The sequence below is a fragment of the Aedes albopictus genome, chromosome 3 (genome assembly GCF_035046485.1).
Source record: "Aedes albopictus strain Foshan chromosome 3, AalbF5, whole genome shotgun sequence".
Taxonomy (NCBI): Eukaryota; Metazoa; Arthropoda; class Insecta; order Diptera; family Culicidae; genus Aedes; species Aedes albopictus.
Genome location: NC_085138.1, coordinates 92,190,822 through 92,216,440, shown reverse-complemented (window position 1 = coordinate 92,216,440; position 25,619 = coordinate 92,190,822). Strand labels below are relative to the sequence as shown.

Here is a 25,619-nt window from a genome sequence, read left to right as displayed (position 1 = left end):
ATATGGATACTGTTGGATTATAGATAAAGCATATATAAGATATTACCCCTTCAGTTCATATGTTTTGAAATACTGAATTGAATTAGTTATTGGTTAGGAGAAGTGTAGGTTGAGTCTTTTATAATGGTAATGGTAGAATAAGAAATGATTAACGGTGTTTTCGTAAGTAGACAACATTATGTTTTGTAGTATGCAATTCATTCGTCTAACATGTAGTGGGAAAACTAAGAAGGTAATGTGAACTAAGAAAAGAAATCAATCAAATAAAGTACACTCTAGAGTTTCGATGCTTGAAAAACTCTCATTAATTTTAAGCTTACTAGAATAAATAGATCTATTGTGTTTGTGTAGCCCAGAGATGTCCATATCCTCAGTGTGGGAAAGAGAAATAGAAAATACACCACTCACGCTGTGCATCTGAACAGGAGCCCTTCTCTTATGTGTGGATCCACCACTGCGATTCGGATGCGCGCAAGCTTGGTGGGTAGAAATAAATCTCTTAGCTCCCTGAGCACTAGGCCACACAACACACCGAGAAAAATTTCTACTCAATGACTGAGTTGGCCTTACTCAGAAATCGAGAAATCCTTTGTTTTCTTACTCAGTTTCGGCTAAAAGTGGGACAACCCATTGGCAATGGGTTGTCCCACTTTTAACGGAAACTGAGTAAGAAAACAAAGGATTTTTCGATTTCTGAGTAAGGCCAACTCAGCCTCTGAGTTGAAATTTTTCCCTGTGCAGTGCGGTGAGAGCGATTTAAAATTCTCTTCTGTGAAAGTGTAAAAAATCGCCCGGGCGCGCGCTCCAGTGAGGTTTTTGCGCCAGAGTGCGCGCTGCGGTGAAACACCGGAGAGTTCTCGCCCCGGGGACACCATGGTGATAATTCGGTGACTGGCTGGGTGAAAACACGGGAGAGCGCCGGAGAGCGATGCGCGCGAAAGAGTGAGCCACACTCGATCCAAGGCGGACGAGCAAGAGCACGCACTAGCGCTTGGTCTACCTACCACCCAAAACAAGAGAAACTGGCTTCTTGGTGTGGTGAAAAATGTTCCTATCCCCAGTGTGGTCGATAAACTGACGCCGCAGTGAATCGCTACGGTGAAATGCCATCTCTGGTGTAGCCTGCCTTGGCTTAGGCAATAAGTTCGACACCGATAACATTTCCCAAGTTGGATTCTGAGGGACGAGCACAAAAGGATAAGTACTGCCAATTATTTATTTGAAAACTGTACACAATATTTTGTAATTTCAGGCAAACGTATATTTATGGAATTTAAGAGACACTATGTTGAACACTAATTCTCGGACTTCGAAACAATGCTTCGGATAATAATATCAAAGAGCAGCTTCAATCAAATTGATGATAGGGAGGAGTTGTACGATCGGTTATTATTATACGCATATGATGATATAATCAAGATATTTGTAGAATCATACATCGCAGTAGCCCTGAAATATACGGTCTCTTGTTTTGGTTTCAATTCGCATAAACACACGTGTTTTTTTGTCTGTCCTCCGATACTACAGTCAGCAGCTGTCACTCGATAGCGTAGGCGTTACCCCGGGTGGGCACTGTGCGTGCGTTATCAATGAACTACCTGCATCGGTTTCCGACACATTTCACCGCGAGAGGCGCTTCGAATATTTTTCAACTCTATCGGAAATTAATGGAAACTATTCAATGTTCCATCAAACTCCAACAGATGGTGACTCTGTATCATATACAAGTTTACAGTGCTTGCCTCAGATTAGGGAAGATTTTATTTTATGATTTTTTGCTTTCGATTATAATTTGAATAATCATTTGGAAATGCCCTACAGCGCATTGTTTTAAACATGTAATGTATTTTATATAAAACAAAAGTACATGTGTTGCTTTGCTGTTAAAATGAGTATATAAAATATTTAAATTTTACATTCGGTGCGGGAAATGGTGCAGTACGGTAGGCCTACCACAACAACATTTTGACAGTTCGTTTCATCAGCAGTGAAATTCGCGACTACGAAGGTTGATGAGCCGGGAAACACTCTTTCTTCCTACGGGGTTTCTTATGGGAGTATGACTGAAAAAAAAGCATTAAATCTTCCCTCCTTCACTTTCTCCCAGAAAACCGCAAACAAAATCATCACCTTCGAAGTTCCATCGCATCGCAGCAGCAGCAGCCAAACATCGTATGTAAATAGGCAGATAGTGAAGAAAATACACGAATTTTTTATTACGAATGATTTCGAAGCAAGTAGGCCTACCTACCTATCGCGAAAAAGATCCGAATAGAGTCATAATTTTATCAGCCAATGACGGAATAATTAAAAAAAAAACAGGTAAGCTGAAACTTTTCTGATTTGGGCTGATTTTTTTATTTCTAAAACTACCTACCTCACGAAAACAGGCCACCTCATCATGCGAAGCGAAATCCGTCGAGAAGTCAGGTGTTTCTTATCAGCCACCGGGAGATCATCCGCAGAGGCAGAAAAGTGCAGGTGAGTTGAAAACACTAGACCCAACGTGTGTAGTCCGCGCTAATAGCTACCGCTTTCAGCTTACGACATCGCCGACTTTTTGACCAGCCGTGCGTGTTAAAATGAAAATTGCGCCGAACACGGAAACCGCTGAAACCTGGAACCGCTCCAGCTGAGTTAACGTAGTGACGCGGACGTGGCCGCAGTTTCCGAAACCGCAGTAGTCAGTGAGCTGGTTTTGAGGAAAGGGAGCCTTGATTGCCGATCCGCCGGGCCAAGAGAAGCCACCAAGTCAGTCGCAATAAAGAGAGGATTTGCATGAAGGAGGAATGATCGGTCAACATCGAGGCAGAAGGGGACCTTCAGGTCAGCTGACCGCATCCGTGTTCAAGAACGCATTGTGCTAAGTGTAGGCCAAAACAAGTGTGAGTTAACAATATACATGTTGGATAATGCTTAACGCAAATATAAAGCTTGAGATTTGTTCAAAAAGCCTTTGTGATTCGAAACGTCCGAAACTCTGCTTTACGGTGGTTTCGTCGGGAACTTCCAACAACTTGGTGAAGCTTTGAGCGACAAAATTTCTTATGAACTATTTCAGATATCTCCCCAAATTGAACAACCTATCACAGTATGATAAGAGTACACATTTGCCTCAGATCGTCTAAGCGTCTTCGGTGCACATATTCCTTGATTTATGCAAGGAATAGGTAAGGTGCACTAAAGACTCGATCCTGCACACTTTGAAAGTGTGTGCACACGTAAAGTGTCAGTTAAATTTGGGCTGGACCCACAATGTTTTAGAAGAAAGAATATTATGCAAAAAATAATCTTGCAATGCGTCACATCACATTTTGAGAGAACTTGGTGAACCAGCTTCGACTATTTCTGACTAATCACAAACATTTCCTATAAAGTATTTCAAAGTTTTATGAAAAGAATATGGTATAGCTTGCAGTGCGTCACCTCGCATGTTGAGAGAACTTTTGTGAACCAGTATCGACTATTTCTGACTAATCACCAAAATCTATATATATAAAAATGCAGTGGCATACGTGGGACCGCGCATAACTTGCGAACGGAAGGACCGATTTTGGTCGTCTTAGTTTTGTTCTGTTAGTTTTCACCCAAGGAAGGTTTATGAGGCAAAAAACATGGAAAAATTGAGAGTTTTTGAAAATCGATCTTCCATACATTTTGACCGGGGACTTGGTCTTGGCTAGAAACTTGAAACGTCAAAAAACGCAGTAGGCAAGACAAAGTTTGCCGGGTACAGCTAGTTTCCTATAAAGTATTTCAAAGTTTTATGAGAAAGAATATAATATAGCTTGCAATGCGTCACCTCGCATCTTAAGAGAACTTTTGTGAACCAGTATCGACTTTTTCTGACTAATCACAAAAATTTCCTATAAAGTATTTCAAAGTTGAAGAAGAAAGAATACGATATGACTTAAAATGCATCACCTCGCATGTTGAGAGAACTTTTGTGAACCAGTATCGACTATTTCTGACTAATCAAAAAATTTCCTATAAAGTATTTCAAAGTTTTATGAAAAAGAATATGATATAGCTTGCAATGCGTCACCTTGCATGTTGAGAGAGCTTGGTGAACCAGCTTTGATTATTTCTGACTAATCGCAAAAGTTTCCTATAAAGTATTTCAAAGTTTTATGAGAAAGAATATAATATAGCTTGCAATGCGTCACCTCGCATGTTGAGAGAACTTTTGTGAACCAGTATCGACTATTTCTGACTAATCAACAAAACTTTCCTATAAAGTATTTCAAAGTTGAAGAAGAAAGAATACGATATGACTTGAAATGCAGCACCTCGCATGTTGAGAGAACTTTTGTGAACCAGTATCGACTATTTCTGACTAATCACAAAAATTTCCTATAAAGTATTTCAAAGTTGAAGAAGAAAGAATACGATATGACTTTAAATGCATCACCTCGCATGTTGAGAGAACTTTTGTGAACCAGTATCGACTATTTCTGACTAATCAACAAAAATTTCCTATAAAGTACATATTTCAAAGATGTAGAAAGAATACGATATGACTTGAAATGCATCACCTCGCATTTTGAGAAAACTTTTGTGAACCAGCTTTGATTATTTCTTACTAATCGCAAAAATTTCCTATAAAGTATTTCAAAGTTTTATGAGAAAGAATATAATATAGCTTGCAATGCGTCACCTCGCATCTTGAGAGAACTTTTGTGAACCAGTATCGACTATTTCTGACTAATCACAAAAATTTCCTATAAAGTATTTCAAAGTTGAAGAAGAAAGAATACGATATGACTTTAAATGCATCACCTCGCATGTTGAGAGAACTTTTGTGAACCAGTATCGACTATTTCTGACTAATCAACAAAAATTTCCTATAAAGTATTTCAAAGATGTAGAAAGAATACGATATGACTTGAAATGCATCACCTCGCATTTTGAGAAAACTTTTGTGAACCAGCTTTGATTATTTCTTACTAATCGCAAAAATTTCCTATAAAGTATTTCAAAGTTGAAGAAAAAAGAATACGATATGACTTGAAATGCATCACCTCGCATGATGAGAGATTTTTTGTGAACCAGTATCGACTATTTCTGACTAATCACAAGTTTTTCCTATAAAGTATTTCAAAGTTTTATGAAAAAGAATATGGTATAGCTTGCAGTGCGTCACCTCGCATCTTGAGAGAACTTTTGTGAACCAGTATCGATTATTTCTGACTAATCACAAAAATTTCCTATAAAGTATTTCAAAGTTTTATGAGAAAGAATATAATATAGCTTGCAATGCGTCACCTCGCATGTTGAGAGAACTTTTGTGAACCAGTATCGACTATTTCTGACTAATCACAAAAAAATCCTATAAAATATTTCAAAGTAGAAGAAGAAAGAATACGATATGACTTAAAATGCATCACCTCGCATTTGAGAGAACTTGGTGAACCAGATTAGATTATTTCTGACTAATCGCAAAAATTTCCTATAAAGTATTTCAAAGTTTTATGAAAAGAATATGGTATAGCTTGCAGTGCGTCACCTCGCATGTTGAGAGAACTTTTGTGAACCAGTATCGACTATTTCTGGCTAATAGCAAAAATTTCCTATAAAGTATTTCAAAGTTGAAGAAAAAAGAATACGATATGACTTGAAATGCATCACCTCGCATGATGAGAGATTTTTTGTGAACCAGTATCGACTATTTCTGACTAATCACAAGTTTTTCCTATAAAGTATTTCAAAGTTTTATGAAAAAGAATATGGTATAGCTTGCAGTGCGTCACCTCGCATCTTGAGAGAACTTTTGTGAACCAGTATCGATTATTTCTGACTAATCACAAAAATTTCCTATAAAGTATTTCAAAGTTTTATGAGAAAGAATATAATATAGCTTGCAATGCGTCACCTCGCATGTTGAGAGAACTTTTGTGAACCAGTATCGACTATTTCTGACTAATCACAAAAAAATCCTATAAAATATTTCAAAGTAGAAGAAGAAAGAATACGATATGACTTAAAATGCATCACCTCGCATTTGAGAGAACTTGGTGAACCAGATTAGATTATTTCTGACTAATCGCAAAAATTTCCTATAAAGTATTTCAAAGTTTTATGAAAAGAATATGGTATAGCTTGCAGTGCGTCATCTCGCATGTTGAGAGAACTTTTGTGAACCAGTATCGACTATTTCTGGCTAATAGCAAAAATTTCCTATAAAGTATTTCAAAGTTGAAGAAAGAATACGATATGACTTGAAATGCATCACCTCGCATTTTGAGAAAACTTTTGTGAACCAGCTTTGATTATTTCTTACTAATCGCAAAAATTTCCTATAAAGTATTTCAAAGTTTTATGAGAAAGAATATAATATAGCTTGCAATGCGTCACCTCGCATCTTGAGAGAACTTTTGTGAACCAGTATCGATTATTTCTGACTAATCACAAAAATTTCCTATAAAGTATTTCAAAGTTTTATGAGAAAGAATATAATATAGCTTGCAATGCGTCACCTCGCATGTTGAGAGAACTTTTGTGAACCAGTATCGACTTTTTCTGACTAATCACAAAAATTTCCTATAAAGTATTTCAAAGTTGAAGAAGAAAGAATACGATATGACTTGAAATGCATCACCTCGCATGTTGAGAGATTTTTTGTGAATCAGTATCGACTATTTCTGACTAATCACAAGTTTTTCCTATAAAGTATTTCAAAGTTTTATGAAAAAGAATATGGTATAGCTTGCAGTGCGTCACCTCGCATCTTGAGAGAACTTTTGTGAACCAGTATCGATTATTTCTGACTAATCACAAAAATTTCCTATAAAGTATTTCAAAGTTTTATGAGAAAGAATATAATATAGCTTGCAATGCGTCACCTCGCATGTTGAGAGAACTTTTGTGAACCAGTATCGACTATTTCTGACTAATCACAAAAAAATCCTATAAAATATTTCAAAGTAGAAGAAGAAAGAATACGATATGACTTAAAATGCATCACCTCGCATTTGAGAGAACTTGGTGAACCAGATTAGATTATTTCTGACTAATCGCAAAAATTTCCTATAAAGTATTTCAAAGTTTTATGAAAAGAATATGGTATAGCTTGCAGTGCGTCATCTCGCATGTTGAGAGAACTTTTGTGAACCAGTATCGACTATTTCTGGCTAATAGCAAAAATTTCCTATAAAGTATTTCAAAGTTGAAGAAGAAAGAATACGATATGACTTGAAATGCATCACCTCGCATGTTGAGAGAACTTTTGTGAACCAGTATCGACTATTTCTGACTAATCAACAAAAATTTCCTATAAAGTATTTCAAAGTTGAAGAAAGAATACGATATGACTTGAAATGCATCACCTCGCATTTTGAGAAAACTTTTGTGAACCAGCTTTGATTATTTCTTACTAATCGCAAAAATTTCCTATAAAGTATTTCAAAGTTTTATGAGAAAGAATATAATATAGCTTGCAATGCGTCACCTCGCATCTTGAGAGAACTTTTGTGAACCAGTATCGACTTTTTCTGACTAATCACAAAAATTTCCTATAAAGTATTTCAAAGTTGAAGAAGAAAGAATACGATATGACTTGAAATGCATCACCTCGCATGTTGAGAGAACTTTTGTGAACCAGTATCGACTATTTCTGACTAATCAAAAAATTTCCAATAAAGTATTTCAAAGTTTTATGAAAAAGAATATGATATAGCTTGCAATGCGTCACCTTGCATGTTGAGAGAACTTGGTGAATCAGCTTTGATTATTTCTGACTAATCGCAAAAATTTCCTATAAAGTATTTCAAAGTTCTATGAGAAAGAATATAATATAGCTTGCAATGCGTCACCTCGCATGTTGAGAGAACTTTTGTGAACCAGTATCGACTTTTTCTGACTAATCACAAAAATTTCCTATAAAGTATTTCAAAGTTGAAGAAGAAAGAATACGATATGACTTGAAATGCATCACCTCGCATTTTGAGAGAACTTGGTGAACCAGCTTTGATTATTTCTGACTAATCGCAAAAATTTTCTATTAAGTATTTCAAAGTTTTATGAGAAAGAATATGATATAGCTTGCAATGCGTCACCTCGCATCTTGAGAGAACTTTTGTGAACCAGTATCGATTATTTCTGACTAATCACAAAAATTTCCTATAAAGAATTTCAAAGTTTTATGAGAAAGAATATAATATAGCTTGCAATGCGTCACCTCGCATGATGAGAGAACTTTTGTGAACCAGTATCGACTATTTCTGACTAATCAACAAAAATTTCCTATAAAGTATTTCAAAGTTGAAGAAAGAATACGATATGACTTGAAATGCATCACCTCGCATTTTGAGAAAACTTTTGTGAACCAGCTTTGATTATTTCTTACTAATCGCAAAAATTTCCTATAAAGTATTTCAAAGTTTTATGAGAAAGAATATAATATAGCTTGCAATGCGTCACCTCGCATCTTAAGAGAACTTTTGTGAACCAGTATCGACTTTTTCTGACTAATCACAAAAATTTCCTATAAAGTATTTCAAAGTTGAAGAAGAAAGAATACGATATGACTTGAAATGCATCACCTCGCATGTTGAGAGAACTTTTGTGAACCAGTATCGACTATTTCTGACTAATCAAAAAATTTCCTATAAAGTATTTCAAAGTTTTATGAAAAAGAATATGATATAGCTTGCAATGCGTCACCTTGCATGTTGAGAGAGCTTGGTGAACCAGCTTTGATTATTTCTGACTAATCGCAAAAGTTTCCTATAAAGTATTTCAAAGTTTTATGAGAAAGAATATAATATAGCTTGCCATGCGTCACCTCGCATGTTGAGAGAACTTTTGTGAACCAGTATCGACTATTTCTGACTTATCAACAAAAATTTCCTATAAAGTATTTCAAAGTTGAAAAAGAAAGAATACGATATGACTTGAAATGCATCACCTCGCATGTTGAGAGAACTTTTGTGAACCAGTATCGACTATTTCTGACTAATCACAAAAATTTCCTATAAAGTATTTCAAAGTTGAAGAAGAAAGAATACGATATGACTTTAAATGCATCACCTCGCATGTTGAGAGAACTTTTGTGAACCAGTATCGACTATTTCTGACTAATCAACAAAAATTTCCTATAAAGTATTTCAAAGTTGAAGAAATAATACGATATGACTTGAAATGCATCACCTCGCATTTTGAGAAAACTTTTGTGAACCAGCTTTGATTATTTCTTACTAATCGCAAAAATTTCCTATAAAGTATTTCAAAGTTTTATGAGAAAGAATATAATATAGCTTGCAATGCGTCACCTCGCATCTTGAGAGAACTTTTGTGAACCAGTATCGACTTTTTCTGACTAATCACAAAAAATTCCTATAAAGTATTTCAAAGTTGAAGAAGAAAGAATACGATATGACTTGAAATGCATCACCTCGCATGTTGAGAGAACTTTTGTGAACCAGTATCGACTATTTCTGACTAATCAAAAAATTTCCTATAAAGTATTTCAAAGTTTTATGAAAAAGAATATGATATAGCTTGTAATGCGTCACCTTGCATGTTGAGAGAACTTGGTGAATCAGCTTTGATTATTTCTGACTAATCGCAAAAATTTCCTATAAAGTATTTCAAAGTTTTATGAGAAAGAATATAATATAGCTTGCAATGCGTCACCTCGCATGTTGAGAGAACTTTTGTGAACCAGTATCGACTATTTCTGACTAATCAACAAAAATTTCCTATAAAGTATTTCAAAGTTGAAGAAGAAAGAATACGATATGACTTGAAATGCATCACCTCGCATTTTGAGAGAACTTGGTGAACCAGCTTTGATTATTTCTGACTAATCGCAAAAATTTTCTATTAAGTATTTCAAAGTTTTATGAGAAAGAATATGATATAGCTTGCAATGCGTCACCTCGCATCTTGAGAGAACTTTTGTGAACCAGTATCGACTTTTTCTGACTAATCACAAAAATTTCCTATAAAGTATTTCAAAGTTGAAGAAGAAAGAATACGATATGACTTGAAATGCATCACCTCGCATGTTGAGAGAACTTTTGTGAACCAGTATCGACTATTTCTGGCTAATAGCAAAAATTTCCTATAAAGTATTTCAAAGTTGAAGAAGAAAGAATACGATATGACTTGAAATGCATCACCTCGCATGTTGAGAGATTTTTTGTGAACCAGTATCGACTATTTCTGACTTATCACAAGTTTTTCCTATAAAGTATTTCAAAGTTTTATGAAAAAGAATATGATATAGCTTGCAATGCGTCACCTTGCATGTTGAGAGAGCTTGGTGAACCAGCTTTGATTATTTCTGACTAATCGCAAAAGTTTCCTATAAAGTATTTCAAAGTTTTATGAGAAAGAATATAATATAGCTTGCAATGCGTCACCTCGCATGTTGAGAGAACTTTTGTGAACCAGTATCGACTATTTCTGACTAATCAACAAAAATTTCCTATAAAGTATTTCAAAGTTGAAGAAAGAATACGATATGACTTGAAATGCATCACCTCGCATTTTGAGAAAACTTTTGTGAACCAGCTTTGATTATTTCTTACTAATCGCAAAAATTTCCTATAAAGTATTTCAAAGTTTTATGAGAAAGAATATAATATAGCTTGCAATGCGTCACCTCGCATCTTGAGAGAACTTTTGTGAACCAGTATCGACTTTTTCTGACTAATCACAAAAATTTCCTATAAAGTATTTCAAAGTTGAAGAAGAAAGAATACGATATGACTTGAAATGCATCACCTCGCATGTTGAGAGATTTTTTGTGAATCAGTATCGACTATTTCTGACTAATCACAAGTTTTTCCTATAAAGTATTTCAAAGTTTTATGAAAAAGAATATGGTATAGTTTGCAGTGCGTCACCTCGTATCTTGAGAGAACTTTTGTGAACCAGTATCGACTATTTCTGACTAATCAACAAAAATTTCCTATAAAGTATTTCAAAGTTGAAGAAAGAATACGATATGACTTGAAATGCATCACCTCGCATTTTGAGAAAACTTTTGTGAACCAGCTTTGATTATTTCTTACTAATCGCAAAAATTTCCTATAAAGTATTTCAAAGTTTTATGAGAAAGAATATAATATAGCTTACAATGCGTCACCTCGCATCTTGAGAGAACTTTTGTGAACCAGTATCGACTTTTTCTGACTAATCACAAAAATTTCCTATAAAGTATTTCAAAGTTGAAGAAGAAAGAATACGATATGACTTGAAATGCATCACCTCGCATGTTGAGAGAACTTTTGTGAACCAGTATCGACTATTTCTGACTAATCAAAAAATTTCCTATAAAGTATTTCAAAGTTTTATGAAAAAGAATATGATATAGCTTGTAATGCGTCACCTTGCATGTTGAGAGAACTTGGTGAATCAGCTTTGATTATTTCTGACTAATCGCAAAAATTTCCTATAAAGTATTTCAAAGTTTTATGAGAAAGAATATAATATAGCTTGCAATGCGTCACCTCGCATGTTGAGAGAACTTTTGTGAACCAGTATCGACTATTTCTGACTAATCAACAAAAATTTCCTATAAAGTATTTCAAAGTTGAAGAAGAAAGAATACGATATGACTTGAAATGCATCACCTCGCATTTTGAGAGAACTTGGTGAACCAGCTTTGATTATTTCTGACTAATCGCAAAAATTTTCTATTAAGTATTTCAAAGTTTTATGAGAAAGAATATGATATAGCTTGCAATGCGTCACCTCGCATCTTGAGAGAACTTTTGTGAACCAGTATCGATTATTTCTGACTAATCACAAAAATTTCCTATAAAGAATTTCAAAGTTTTATGAGAAAGAATATAATATAGCTTGCAATGCGTCACCTCGCATCTTGAGAGAACTTTTGTGAACCAGTATCGACTTTTTCTGACTAATCACAAAAATTTCCTATAAAGTATTTCAAAGTTGAAGAAAGAATACAATATGACTTGAAATGCATCACCTCGCATTTTGAGAAAACTTTTGTGAACCAGCTTTGATTATTTCTTACTAATCGCAAAAATTTCCTATAAAGTATTTCAAAGTTTTATGAGAAAGAATATAATATAGCTTGCAATGCGTCACCTCGCATGATGAGAGAACTTTTGTGAACCAGTATCGACTATTTCTGACTAATCAACAAAAATTTCCTATAAAGTATTTCAAAGTTGAAGAAAGAATACAATATGACTTGAAATGCATCACCTCGCATTTTGAGAAAACTTTTGTGAACCAGCTTTGATTATTTCTTACTAATCGCAAAAATTTCCTATAAAGTATTTCAAAGTTTTATGAGAAAGAATATAATATAGCTTGCAATGCGTCACCTCGCATCTTGAGAGAACTTTTGTGAACCAGTATCGACTTTTTCTGACTAATCACAAAAATTTCCTATAAAGTATTTCAAAGTTGAAGAAGAAAGAATACGATATGACTTTAAATGCATCACCTCGCATGTTGAGAGAACTTTTGTGAACCAGTATCGACTATTTCTGACTAATCAACAAAAATTTCCTATAAAGTATTTCAAAGATGAAGAAAGAATACGATATGACTTGAAATGCATCACCTCGCATGTTGAGAGAACTTTTGTGAACCAGTATCGACTATTTCTGACTAATCAAAAAATTTCCTATAAAGTATTTCAAAGTTTTATGAAAAAGAATATGATATAGCTTGCAATGCGTCACCTTGCATGTTGAGAGAGCTTGGTGAACCAGCTTTGATTATTTCTGACTAATCGCAAAAGTTTCCTATGAAGTATTTCAAAGTTGAAGAAGAAAGAATACGATATGACTTGAAATGCATCACCTCGCATGTTGAGAGAACTTTTGTGAACCAGTATCGACTATTTCTGACTAATCACAAAAATTTCCTATAAAGTATTTCAAAGTTGAAGAAGAAAGAATACGATATGACTTTAAATGCATCACCTCGCATGTTGAGAGAACTTTTGTGAACCAGTATCGACTATTTCTGACTAATCAACAAAAATTTCCTATAAAGTATTCCAAAGATGAAGAAAGAATACGATATGACTTGAAATGCATCACCTCGCATTTTGAGAAAACTTTTGTGAACCAGCTTTGATTATTTCTTACTAATCGCAAAAATTTCCTATAAAGTATTTCAAAGTTTTATGAGAAAGAATATAATATAGCTTGCAATGCGTCACCTCGCATCTTGAGAGAACTTTTGTGAACCAGTATCGACTATTTCTGACTAATCACAAAAAATTCCTATAAAATATTTCAAAGTAGAAGAAGAAAGAATACGATATGACTTAAAATGCATCACCTCGCATGTTGAGAGAACTTTTGTGAACCAGTATCGACTATTTCTGACTAATCACAAAAATTTCTCATAAAGTATTTTAAAGTTGAAGAAGAAAGAATACGATATGACTTGAAATGCATCACCTCGCATGTTGAGAGAACTTTTGTGAACCAGTATCGACTATTTCTGACTAATCACAAGTTTTTCCTATAAAGTATTTCAAAGTTTTATGAAAAAGAATATGGTATAGCTTGCAGTGCGTCACCTCGCATGTTGAGAGAGCTTGGTGAATCAGCTTTGATTATTTATGACTAATCGCAAAAATTTCCTATAAAGTATTTCAAAGTTTTATGAGAAAGAATATAATATAGCTTGCAATGCGTCACCTCGCATCTTGAGAGAACTTTTGTGAACCAGTATCGACTATTTCTGACTAATCAACAAAAATTTCCTATAAAGTATTTCAAAGTTGAAGAAAGAATACGATATGACTTGAAATGCATCACCTCGCATTTTGAGAGAACTTTTGTGAACCAGCTTTGATTATTTCTGACTAATCGCAAAAATTTCCTATAAAGTTTTATGAAAAAGAATATGAAATAGCTTGCAATGCGTCACCTCGCATCTTGAGAGAACTTTTGTGAACCAGTATCGACTATAAAGTATTTCAAAGTTTTATGAGAAAGAATATGATATAGCTTGCAATGCGTCACCTTGCATGTTGAGAGAACTTGGTGATTCAGCTTTATTTATGACTAATCGCAAAAATTCCCTATAAAGTATTTCAAAGTTGTTGGGAGAAAGTGTATGATTAAATGCGTTAGGTCGCAGCTTTTAACTGAAAATTCAATACAAGAATAACTTATGAACTATTCGAATGTTTTACACATTGGAGATCGAGTTGGAGACTATGGTGAACTTACCCTTGGATTTTCGGAAACTTCAGAGAGCACCAATTCCCTCCCCCCCGTGTTTTTTTTTATTGTAAGAAATAAGTAACAAATATAATAGTAAAATAGGGATTCTTTTAAACTTGTCCAATACTACAGGAGGCCAGGATGGTGATGTCTATGATTGTGTTTGCCATGTGGAATTGGTACCGGAAAGATAAATATTGAACAATCTCGATTGCCAGAAGAAACTGCAAGAATAAATAGAAAAAAAATAAAAAAACAATTAAAACGGGAACGAATTCCCAAATTTGTAACGATATATAGTTTTATGTTCGAACATAGTTTACGCTTACGCCATACTGGTACCACAGACTAACAGACGTCTTAGTGAGCATCACAGTCTGTGCTTTCCGTTGTTTAGTTTCAACGGTTAATTCAAATACTCTTTAGTTCGGCAACTACGGCGCTCCCATCGTTTTTACTCCTGTTTTAAGACTGCTACCGTTACCTTGTGAACACTTTCGAAACACAGCGAAGATACTGGAGCTATCCCTACTAAAATCTATATAAACTCCTGGATAAATTATGGAAGGAACTCCTGGAAGGATTCTTTCTGATATCCTTGAGAAATCCTTTTAGGAACTCCTAGATGAAACATCGAAGAAACTCCTAAATGAATTAGAGAAGAAATCCATGAAGGTGCTTCAGGGAATCCTGAAGGAATCACTAGCCAGAATAAACACTCGAAGGAAGCACTGAATAAACTTCAGGATAAATCCCTGAAGGAACTCTTGGAAGGATCCCTGGAAGAACTCCTGTAGAGACTCATAAAGAACTCCTGAAGAAATCTCAGAAACATCCCCTGCAAAACCCTTGAAGGATCTCCTAGATGAAGCCTTGAAGGAAGTCCAGGAGATATCTCTGGAGGAATCCTTTAAGAATGAAAACAAAATGTTCAGGAGGAATCACGAAAGAAACTTCTGCATGAATTTTTGGCCGCAAGGAACGTCTAGAGGAACCTTAAGGAGAACTTCAGGAGGATTCCTTGAATGAACTAAAAATGAAATCTCGAAGGAATCCCGAAAACAGTCCGTGCAAAAATCCTTGAGGGAACTATGAGATATAATCTTGGAGGAATCTCTGAACCTCCTGTAACCTCTTAAGGAATCTCAACAAGAAATTTCTAAAAACCCAATGAAGATACTCTTAAAGAACTCACGGAAGAATTTTTAAAGAAACACTGAATGTACTCTAGTATAAATTCAGGAAGGAACTCCGGCAAGAATCCACGAAAAATCCTTGTTGAAACTCCTGGAAGGAATTCCAGAGGGAACTGCGGAATAAAACCATGAAGGACAAGGGCGTAGCCAGCTTTTCGGCCAGGGGGGGGGGTGCGAGCACCCTTACGCTGAAAACCACTTTGCAGTAACAAGGAGTTCAAATACTTCTTATTAAAAAAAAATATAAGTGAAGTATGAAATATGGGTGATTAACAGGAATGGTTCAATGGAAGAATCATATATGATTATAATCCTGAGGATTTCCTCAAGATATTGCTTCGGGAATTTCTTAACAAATTCCATCATAAATTTGAATTTATCCAGCAGTTTCTCCAGAAATTTCTTTAATATTTTTCCAGGTTATTTTAATGTAGATATTCTAGCAGAAATTACTTTCGGAAAACTTGCAGTAATTCCGTTGGGAATACCTTCAGAAATTTCTTCAATAATTCCTCCAGAAGTTTTATTACGAATTTCACCATGCATACTTTTGAGAATTTCCCCAGTAATTCTTTACAAATATCATTCTTAATTCCACCAGAAATCCGTTTGAGAAGCTCCAGAAAATACTTTAAGAATTTTTCCGGGAATTCTTTCAAAAATTCCAATCAAACTAAGATTCCTTTACTTGAGGAATACCCTAAGAAATTTTTGGAAAAATTTCTTCGAAAAATCCTTTAATGAATTTCTTCGGAATTACCGGAAAAAAATCTTTGAAAATTTCTAAAGGAATTCCTTTGGAAATTCCTGGAGGAATATCTTTGGAAGTTGCTAGAGGAATGCATTCGGAAATTTTTAAAGAAATCAATTAAAAAATAATTTTAGGAATTTATTTCGAAAATCCTTGAGGAATTCCACCGGAAATTCCTTGACAAATTCTTCAGAAATTTCTTGAGGATTTCCTTCATTTCTAAAGCTCCTTGAGAAATTCCATAAGACATTCTTTCGAGAGTTCTTCTACGATTTCCTTTAGAAGATTCTTCGGGAATTCCTTGGGGAATTTCTTTGAAATAGATTTAGAATATTCCTTGAGGAACTCCTTCGGAGTTTTTGTGAGAAATTCTTCCGAAAATTCTTTGAGGAATACCTTCAAAAATTCTTGGAGGAATTCATCCGAAAATTTCTGTGAGAATTCCTGAAGCAATTCTATCGAAAATATTGAAAATCCACTAAAAGTCTCATGAGATATCCCTTCTGAAATTCCACAAGGAATTTCTTTTAAAATCTTTCAAAACTTCCTTGAAAAAATATTTCGGAAATTCCTGAAGAAATGCTTTTTGTGATTTTTTATTTCCTAGAGGAACTCATTCGGAAATTTATTGAAGAATTCCTTTCAAAATGCCTTGATAAGGAAAATTCGGAAATTGTTAAAGGAGTTCATTTGGAAATTTTTTTGACATATGTCAGAAATGTCGGAAATTTCGTGAGAAATTGTTTGATAAGTTCGTTGAGGAATTTTTTCGGTTTTTTTTATAAATCTTTACGAAATACCTCAAGGGATTCCAGCGAAAGATCCTTGAGAAGTTTCTTCGGAAATTCCTCAAGAAATTCCTTCAAAAATATATTGCGGAACTCCTACGAAAACTTGAGAAACTTCTTCAAACATTCCTTCAGAAACACGTTTGGGGATTATGTGAGAAAATCCTAAGGAAATTTTTTGAGGACAACCGTCAAAAATTTTTGGAGGAATTTATTCTGAAATTTTTGGAGGTATTTCAAGGCAAATCCATAAGAAATTTCTTTGGAAACTCGTAGAGGAATTCCTTCGGAAATTCAGGAGAAAAACCTTTGAAAATTCCAGGAGAAATTCCTGGAGGAGTTCCTACGGAAATTCCTGGACAAACTCCTCCGGAAACTCATGAGGGAATTCTTCGGGAAAATCCTGGAGGAATTCCCTCGGAAATTCTTGGAGGAATTCCTTCGAGAATTCGTGGAGGATTTCCTTCGAAAATTCCTGGAGGAATTTCTTCGGAAATTCCTGGAGTAATTCCTTCGGAAATACCTGGAGAAATTCATTCCTGAAATTTCTGGAGGAATTCCTTCGGAAATTCATGGAGAAATTCCTTGAGAAAATCCTTGAGCGATTCCTTCGCAATAGTCCTGGAGGAATTCCTTCTGAAATTTATGGAGGAACTCCTTCGGAAATTTGAGAAGGAATTCCTGGAGAAATTCTTTCGAAAATTCCTGGTGGAATTCCTTAGGACATTCATGAAAGAATTCCTTCGGAAATTCCGGCAGGAAATCCTTTGAAAATTCCAGGTGAAATTCCTTTGAAAATCCCTGGAGGAATTCCACCGGAAATTACGGCAGGAATTCCCTCGGAAATTCCAGGAGTAATTCCTTCGGAAATTGCTGGAAAATTTCCTTCGGAAATTCCTGAAGGAATTCCTTCGGAAATTTATGAAGGAATTCTTTCGGAAATTCCAGGAGGAATTCATTCGGAAATTGCAGAAGGAATTTCTTTGAAAATTCGTGGAGGATCTCCTTCGGAAATTCCTGGAGGATTTCCTCCGGAAATTTCTGAAGAAATTCATCCGGAAATTCATGGAGGAATTTCTCAGAAAATTCCTGGAGGAATTCCTTTGAAAATTAGTGGAGGAATTTCTTCAGAAATTCATGAATGAATTCTTTCGGAAAATTTCTGGAGCAATTTTTTCGGAAATTCATGGAGGAACTCCTTCGGAAAATGCTTTAGGATTTCCTTCGCAAAATTCCTGGAGGAATTCTTTCGGAAATTCATGGAGGAATTCCTTCGGTATTTCGCGGAGGAATTCCTCCGGAAATTCCTCGAGGAATTGCTTCGGAAATTCGTGGAGGGATTCCGTCGGAAAATTTCTGGAGGAATTCCTTTGGAAATTCATGTAGGAATTCCTTCGGAAAATTCTTTAGAAATTCCTTCGTAAAATTCCTGGAGGAATTCATTCGGAAATTTATGGAGGAATTCCTTCGGACATTCATGGAGGAATTCCTTCGGAAATTCCAGGAGGACATCCTTTAAAAATTCCAAGAGGAATTCCTTTGAAAATTCCTAGACGAATTTCTTCGGAAATTCTTGGAGGAATTCCTCCGGAAATTCCTCGACGAATTTCTTTGGAAATTCGTAGAGGAATTCCGTCAGAAAATTTCTGGAGGAATTCCTTCGCAAATTCATGGAGGCATTCCTTCGGAAAATCCTTTAGAAATTCCTTGGCAAAATTCCTGGAGGAATTTGTTCGGCAATTCATTGGAGGAATTCCTTAGAAAATTCATGGAGGGATTTCTTCGGACATTCATGAAGGAATTCCTTCGGAAACTCCAGGAGGAAATCCTTTGAAAATTCCAAGAGGAATTCCCTTGAAAATTCCTGGAAGAATTCCTTCGGAAATTCCTGGAGGAATTCCTCCGGAAATTCCTAGAGTAATTCTGTGTGGAGGAATTTTTCCGAAATTTCCTGGAGGAATTTTCCCGGAAGTTCCTGGAGGATTTCCCTCGGAAATTCCTGAAGGAATTGCCACGGAAATTCCTGGAGGAATTCTCTCGGAAATACATGGAGGAATTCATTCGGAAAATCCTGAAGGAATTCCTTCGCAAAATTCCTGGTGGAATTACATCGGATTCCAAAGGAATTTCTCCAGGAATTTCCGACAAAATTTCCCCTCGAATTTCTGAAGGAATTCTTCCTGGAATTAAAAAAAAACCCTTCAGGAATTTCCATAAGAGTTTCTCCAGGAATTTCTGAAGGAATTCCTCCAGGAATTTCCGAAAGAATACCTCCAGCAATTTCCGAAGGAACTCTTCCAGTAATTTCCGCAGAAATTATTCCAGCAATTTCCGAAGGAATTCCTTCTGGAATTTCCAAAGGAATTCGTCCAGTAATTTCCGAAGGAATTCCTCCAGGAATCATAAAAGGCATTCCTCTAAGAAGTTTAGAATGATTTTTTTCCAGGAATGTCCTAAAGAATTAATCCAAGGATTTTCTCAGGAATTTCTCTAAAGATTTCTGAAATAATTCCTCCAGAAATTTCCGGAGGTATTCATCCAAGATTTTTCGAGGGAACTCCCCAAGGAATTTTCGAAAGAATTCCTCCAGAAATTTCCAAAGGAATTCCTTCAGGAATTTCCGAAGGAATTCTTCCAGGAATTTCTCCAAGAATTTTGGAAGGAATTCCTCCAAGAATTTTGGAAGGAATTCCTTTTGGAATTTTTAAAGGAATTCCTCCAGGATTTTTTGAAGGAATTGCTTCAGGAACTTCCGAAGCAATTCCTCCCGGAATTTCCGAAAGAATTCCTCCAGGAATTTCTAAAGAAATTCCTACTGGAATTTCCGAATGAATTCCTCCAGGAATTTCCAAAGGAATTCGTCCAGCAATTTCCGATGGAATTCCTCCCGGAATTTCTGAAAGAATTCCTCCAGAAATTTCCGAAAGTGTTCATCCAAAATTTGTTGAAGGACCTCGCCAAGGAATTTTCGATGAAATTCCTCTAGTAATTTCCGAACGAAGTCCTTAAGGAATTTCCGATGGAATTTCTCCAGAAGTTTCCGAAAGAATTCTTCCAGAATTTTGCAAAGGAATTCTTCAAGGAATTTCCAATGGATTTCGTCCAGCAATTTTCGATGGAATTCCTTCAGAAATTTCCGAATGAATTCCTCCGGGAATCTCCAAAGGACCAAAGGAAATCGTCCAGCCATTTCCGAAGGAATTCCTCCCGGAATATCCGAAAGAATTCCTTCAGGATTTTCCGAAGGAATTCTGCTAAGAATTTCCGACGGTATTCCTCCAGGAATTTCCAAAAAAAAATCTAAAAAGATTTTCCGAAAAAAATCCTCCAGGAATTTCTGAAGGAATTCATTCCGGAATTTCCGAAGGAATTCCTCCAGGAATATTCAAAGAATTCGTCCAGCAAATTCCGAAGGAATTCCTCCAGTAATTTCCGAAGAAATTATTGCAGGAATTTCCGAAGGAATTCCTCCTGGAATTTCCAATGAAATTCGTCCAGCAATTTCCGAAGGAATTCCTCCCGGAATTTCCGAAAGAATTCCTCCAGGAATTCCTAAAGGAATTCCTCCTAGAATTCCAAAGGAATTCGTCCAGCAATTTCCGAAGGCATTCCTCCCGAAATTTCTGAAAGAATTCCTCCGGGAATTTCCGAAGGAATTCGTACAGGAATTCCGCTAGGAATTTCCGAAGGAATTCCTGCAAGAATTTCCAAAAAAAAAAAAATCTAAAAAGTATTTCCGAAAAAATTCGTCCACGACTTTCCGAAGAAATTCCTCCAGGAATTTTCAATGACATCCGTCCAGCAATTTCCGAAGGAATTCCTCCATGAATTTCCAAAAGCATTCCTCCAGGAAGTTTGGAATTATTTTATCCAGGAATTCACCTAAGGATTTCCTCACGAATTTCTCTATGGATTTCTGAAAGAATTCCTCCAGGAATCTCCGAAGGTATTCATCCAAGATTTTCCCAAGGAACTGCCCAAGGAATTTCCGAAGGAATTCCTCCAGGAATTTCCGAAGAAATTGCTCCAGGAATTTCCGAAGGAATCCTTCAGGAATTTGCGAAGTAATTCCTCCAGGAATTTTGGATGGAATTCCTTCAGGAATTTCCAAAGGAATTCCTCCAGGTATTTCCAAAGGAATGCCCTCAGGAATTTTCGAAGATATTCCTCCAAGAATTTCCGATGAAATTCCTGCACACATTAAAAAAAATACGAGGATGCAGGAGAATTTCATTTTTACTAGTCAAAAACAGCTCTGATCATCTAAGTTTTTCGGTTAAGTAAGAATATAGTTGCCCGGTCAGGGGGCGGGCACGTCCACCCCCCTGCCCCCTCCCCCTGGCTACGCCCTTGATGAAGGAATCGCTGAAGGAACTGCTGGAAGGATCACTTGATGGAAAACCTGGAGAAATCCCTGAAAAACTTGTAGGGGAATCTTAGCATACATCCAGGAGGAATATTTTAAGGAAATCCTAGAAAAATCTTTTAAGTGAGTTCTTGATAAATCTTCGATGGTATATCTGAAAAAATCTCAGTTAGAAGCAATCTCTGTAAAAAAGTCCTGGAGGAACTCTAAGAAATCTCTAAATAAAAATCTAGAGGAATCCCTGCAGGAAATCCTGAAAGGATTCCTAATGGAATCCCTCAAGGAACTCCAGGACGAATCCTTCAAAAACGTTCAAGATAAAATCTTGAAAGAACTCCTAGATAACTATTGGATAAATCCCTCTTGATTAAATCCCTCTTGGATAAATCACTGACAGAACTCCTGAAAAATTGGTGGAAGAACTCATTAATAATGCTTTGAAGCAATCCCCAAAGGAGCTCCAAGAAAAATCTTGGAGGAATACCTGAAATACCTGTTGTATAAAAACCTGAAAAAACTCTTGGAGGACTTCCTAAAGTAACTTGTGGACGAACCCCTAAGAAACTTTTGGATAAATTCATAAAGGTTCCCCTGCAAAACACCTGATGTCCTTGTGGCATACCAGTTTAGCACCCTATGCGCAGAGATGCGAATCGTCAGCATTCGCGCATCATCGAATCCCGCGACCCAACCGCGACAACAATATTCGCGCGACGTCGCGACGCGCACGTCGTCGGTCGTCAGCGACACGAAGACTCGAGCCGGTCGGTCAGGAGAGACCGCGCCGCCGACGATCACCCTCTTTCGCATCGCAGCAACCGGGCAGCAAGCACGTGTCATCCAAAACAGGCTGGAGGCAATTTTGCGGCAATCGGCCGAAACTGTAGTGCGGAAATTTACAGTCCTGAAGCAATCTCTGGATGAGCTCCTGGAGGAATCTGTAAAGGAACTACTGGAAGAAATCTCTGAAGGGTTTTCTGAAGACAGTCCTGGAGGAATCCCTGATGGACCTACTGAAAAAAGTTCTGGATTAACTACTGGAGCCATTAAATGAATTTCCAGGAAAATCCCTTAAGGAATTCCTGCTGGAAACTACTTGAAGGAATCCTTGAAGGAACTTTTTGAGCTGATAGATGAATTCCAGAAAAAAACCAAAAAAGAACTCTTGAAGGAACTCCTGAAGGAATTCCTGATGCAACTTCTGAAGGAACTCTTGAAGGAAGTCCTGAAAATCCCTGAAAGAAGTCCTGAATGAACTTCAAGTCTCCCTGAAGAAATCTCTTAAGCAACTCCTGAAGGAACCCCTGCAAGAACTCTTGGGGAAACCCCATAATGAGCTTCTGGAAGAATCTTGGCGGGAACTTCTGGAAAGATTCTTAATTGAACTAATGAAAAAATCTCTGAAGAAACTCTAGAAGAAAGCCATAAAAGAACTTCTGATGGAGAAATTTCCGAAAAACTATTGAAGGAATCCCTGAAAGAATCCCAGAAGATTTATCTGAAGCAAGTCCTGCAGGAACCCCTGGTCGAACTCCTGAAGAAACCCCTGAACGAACTCCTGGGGGAACCCTTGAAGGTATTCCTAGGAAAATCTCTAGAAGAATTTCTGTAGAAAACCCTGCAAGAGCTCGTGGAAGGCATGCCTGAAGGATTACTGGAAGATCTCCTTGAAAGAACTCCAGGATTCCCTGAAGCAAATTGTGAAGGAATCATTGATAAAACTACTTGAGAATGCCATAAGAAACTCCTAGAAGCTAGAAGCAATCCCTGGAGGAGCTCGTGGAAAGCAACTTCCGAAGGAAGGAAGGATATCTCTGAATCAACTCTTGAAGGAGTTCTCGAAGATGCTCCGAAAGAATCCCAGAAGGATTCTCTGAAGCAAGCCCTGGAGGAATCCCTGATGCTACTTCTGCAGAAACATCAGAGTGATTTTTTGAAGGAACCCTTGAAAAAATCCTAAGGAAATCCCAAGAGGAATTTCTGGAAAGAATCCTAAATGGACCTCGGAAAGGATTTTTGAAAAACTTCTAGAAGGTCTAGAAGGTGGGGTAATCTCTCAAACAAATTCAGAACAAATTCCTGGAGGAATCCCTAAAACATGAACAAATCTTGACAGGAACTGTTGAAGGAATCCTGAAGCGGTTTCTTGAAACGCATCTTGAACAAATAGCAAAAAAAAATACACCCTTAGAACACGTAGAATGCCAGCACGGTACCCTGGTACCCACGAAACTGAATTTGAATGATCATATTTACGCCAATTTTAGCTATATAAAACACATCTGAGAGAATGAACAGGTCAGGCCATCGTGGTTTCTGAAAAATCTGCATTACAGCGCAATATCTTAATGTCCGAGGCCATAATGCCCCAGATCTTTATGGCGTATTGTCCGTGGTACAACGTTCTAGCATGCAGACGCGTCAAAATGTGGTGCACGAAATTTTAAGACACATCTAAACTTTTTGACGTACTTTCACATAAGAACACGTCATAAGAACCGGGACATTATGGTCCCGGACGTTATGCGCCGCCCCCACCCTAACCCCTCAATGTATGTATGGAATGGACTTCTGCACGACTTTATGCTTGGCTGCTTACTCACAGAAAATTTGGCGTTTAAGCGGTGCCGGGCCTCCAGTTAGCCTAGTGGATAAGGCTTTGGATCGCCAATCCGAAGACGGCAGGTTCGATTACCGTTCCAGTCAGGGAAAATTTCTCTCGACGTCCTAGTGTATCATTGTGCTTGCCTCACTATATACAGTTTCATGCAATGGCAGGCGAAAAAAGCACTTCAATGAATAACTGATGAAGTACTCAAAGTACACTATGTTGAAGAGAGTCAGACTAAGTTCCAGTTGGCATGTCGAGCCAGAAAAAAAGTCCATTAGTATAGTGGAAAACATAAATGGAATATGAATTTTCCATGACTCAACTAGTGATAGTCAGAATACATAATTTGATCGGGTAAGTATGTAATTATATCGTCATCCACGTCTTCATTTGACCCAAGGGCCCAACTTAAAAGATCCCCACCCGCATCACCTTTCCCGTTCGTATTCCTACCTTGCTGTATTTGAACTGCTTTCTAGAATTAGCACAAAGGGGCAATCCTCATCTGCACATCATCCGAAGTTTGTTCCGTCTCGTCTAACCGTGTATGAATAACCGTAAAGGCAATGAACAACAACGTAAAAGTCAACCTGGATCAATCAATCAGCACCACAAGCTTCTATTAGCAGTCCACGTCAGGTTCTTCATCAGGCGTGAGGTTCCCTACAAACGTTTGGACCATTAGCTGCCAAATAAGAACTCTTGGCTCGGCCAGATTGCATTTTCTTCGTCGCTGTTCTGCAAAAAAAAGAACAAAAACATTGACTAACCTATATTTACATCATCCTAACTTAATGCATATCTAAAGGTTAATATTTACAAACCTGATAGAAATTGGAGCTCCGAAATTTCTCTGCGGACGACGAAGATTGTTGCCCGGCGTTCCGGATCGCACCGTTAGTGTTTTTCTCATTTTTGACTGTTGTTGACTGCTGAAGCTGATTCCAAACCTTTGTGCTTGCTTGTTCTTTTTCTTTGTTTTCTGTTCGTTTGACAGATGGAAAAGTAAACATGACTCCATGTATATTCGATGCCATGTATAGGAAAAGGAAGTGCACCAAGATCGAGGCAGAAGTTTTCGGTCGAAAAAATGTATGGAAATTTGAACATTTTTTCAAGTATTTTAAATATATCGAAATCGTGACAAAAAATATTTGGTAACATTGATGGCTATTATTATTACCTACAACCTGTACCAAATATTTTTTCTGATAAAACGTTTATTGAGTCAAAAAACCATTTTTTGTAATTTTCTTCATATATTTAAAAGGTAAAAAACTCCTGCTCACTAGCGCCATCTGTTGCAATTTTTTCAAAAGCGGGTAATCCATTGTCTGTTGACATATTGACTCTTAACACACTGAGAGATGCTCATTGTCAGATATATACCACACAGAGGGGTGACGCCAAACTTTTGGTCGATGACATTTAGAGTTAATTTACTTAATAACTTTTTTCCTAGATTTTTTAGCCAAGTTCGGTAAAAAGCCATCGAAAGCTAAGAGATAATAGGTTATATTACCGCTCTCATCTTAAAATTTAGTCGACCTAATTTCCAGCGACACTGCCGTAAGTTGGTGTTCATTTTTTAGAAAATTTGGCAACTTTAGCTGAAGTTTATATACAAATAATTTAGTAAAAGTTCCATTTGAATCATGTTCAAAGTTTCTTTGACTTATTATCTTTTGAATGAGACCTAGGGTTTTGAAATCGGATGCAAATTGGTGGAGATATGA

General features: G+C 36.6%; 2 long non-coding RNA genes across 2 annotated transcripts; one reads left to right on the top strand and one right to left on the bottom strand.

Moving 5' to 3' along the window:
• The first annotated feature begins 1,888 nt into the window (after positions 1 to 1,888).
• Positions 1,889 to 3,742, top strand: LOC115267935 (uncharacterized). The gene is made up of 3 exons (XR_009999118.1): positions 1,889 to 2,322; positions 2,391 to 2,481; positions 2,541 to 3,742. It is a non-coding gene; the product is annotated as an uncharacterized LOC115267935 (long non-coding RNA).
• A 10,515-nt stretch (positions 3,743 to 14,257) lies between these two features.
• LOC109402093 (uncharacterized) lies at positions 14,258 to 25,162 on the bottom strand. The gene is made up of 3 exons (XR_003898138.2): positions 24,708 to 25,162; positions 24,337 to 24,621; positions 14,258 to 14,395 (listed from the first exon to the last, which is right to left on the bottom strand). It is a non-coding gene; the product is annotated as an uncharacterized LOC109402093 (long non-coding RNA).
• Between the last annotated feature and the right edge of the window lie 457 nt (positions 25,163 to 25,619).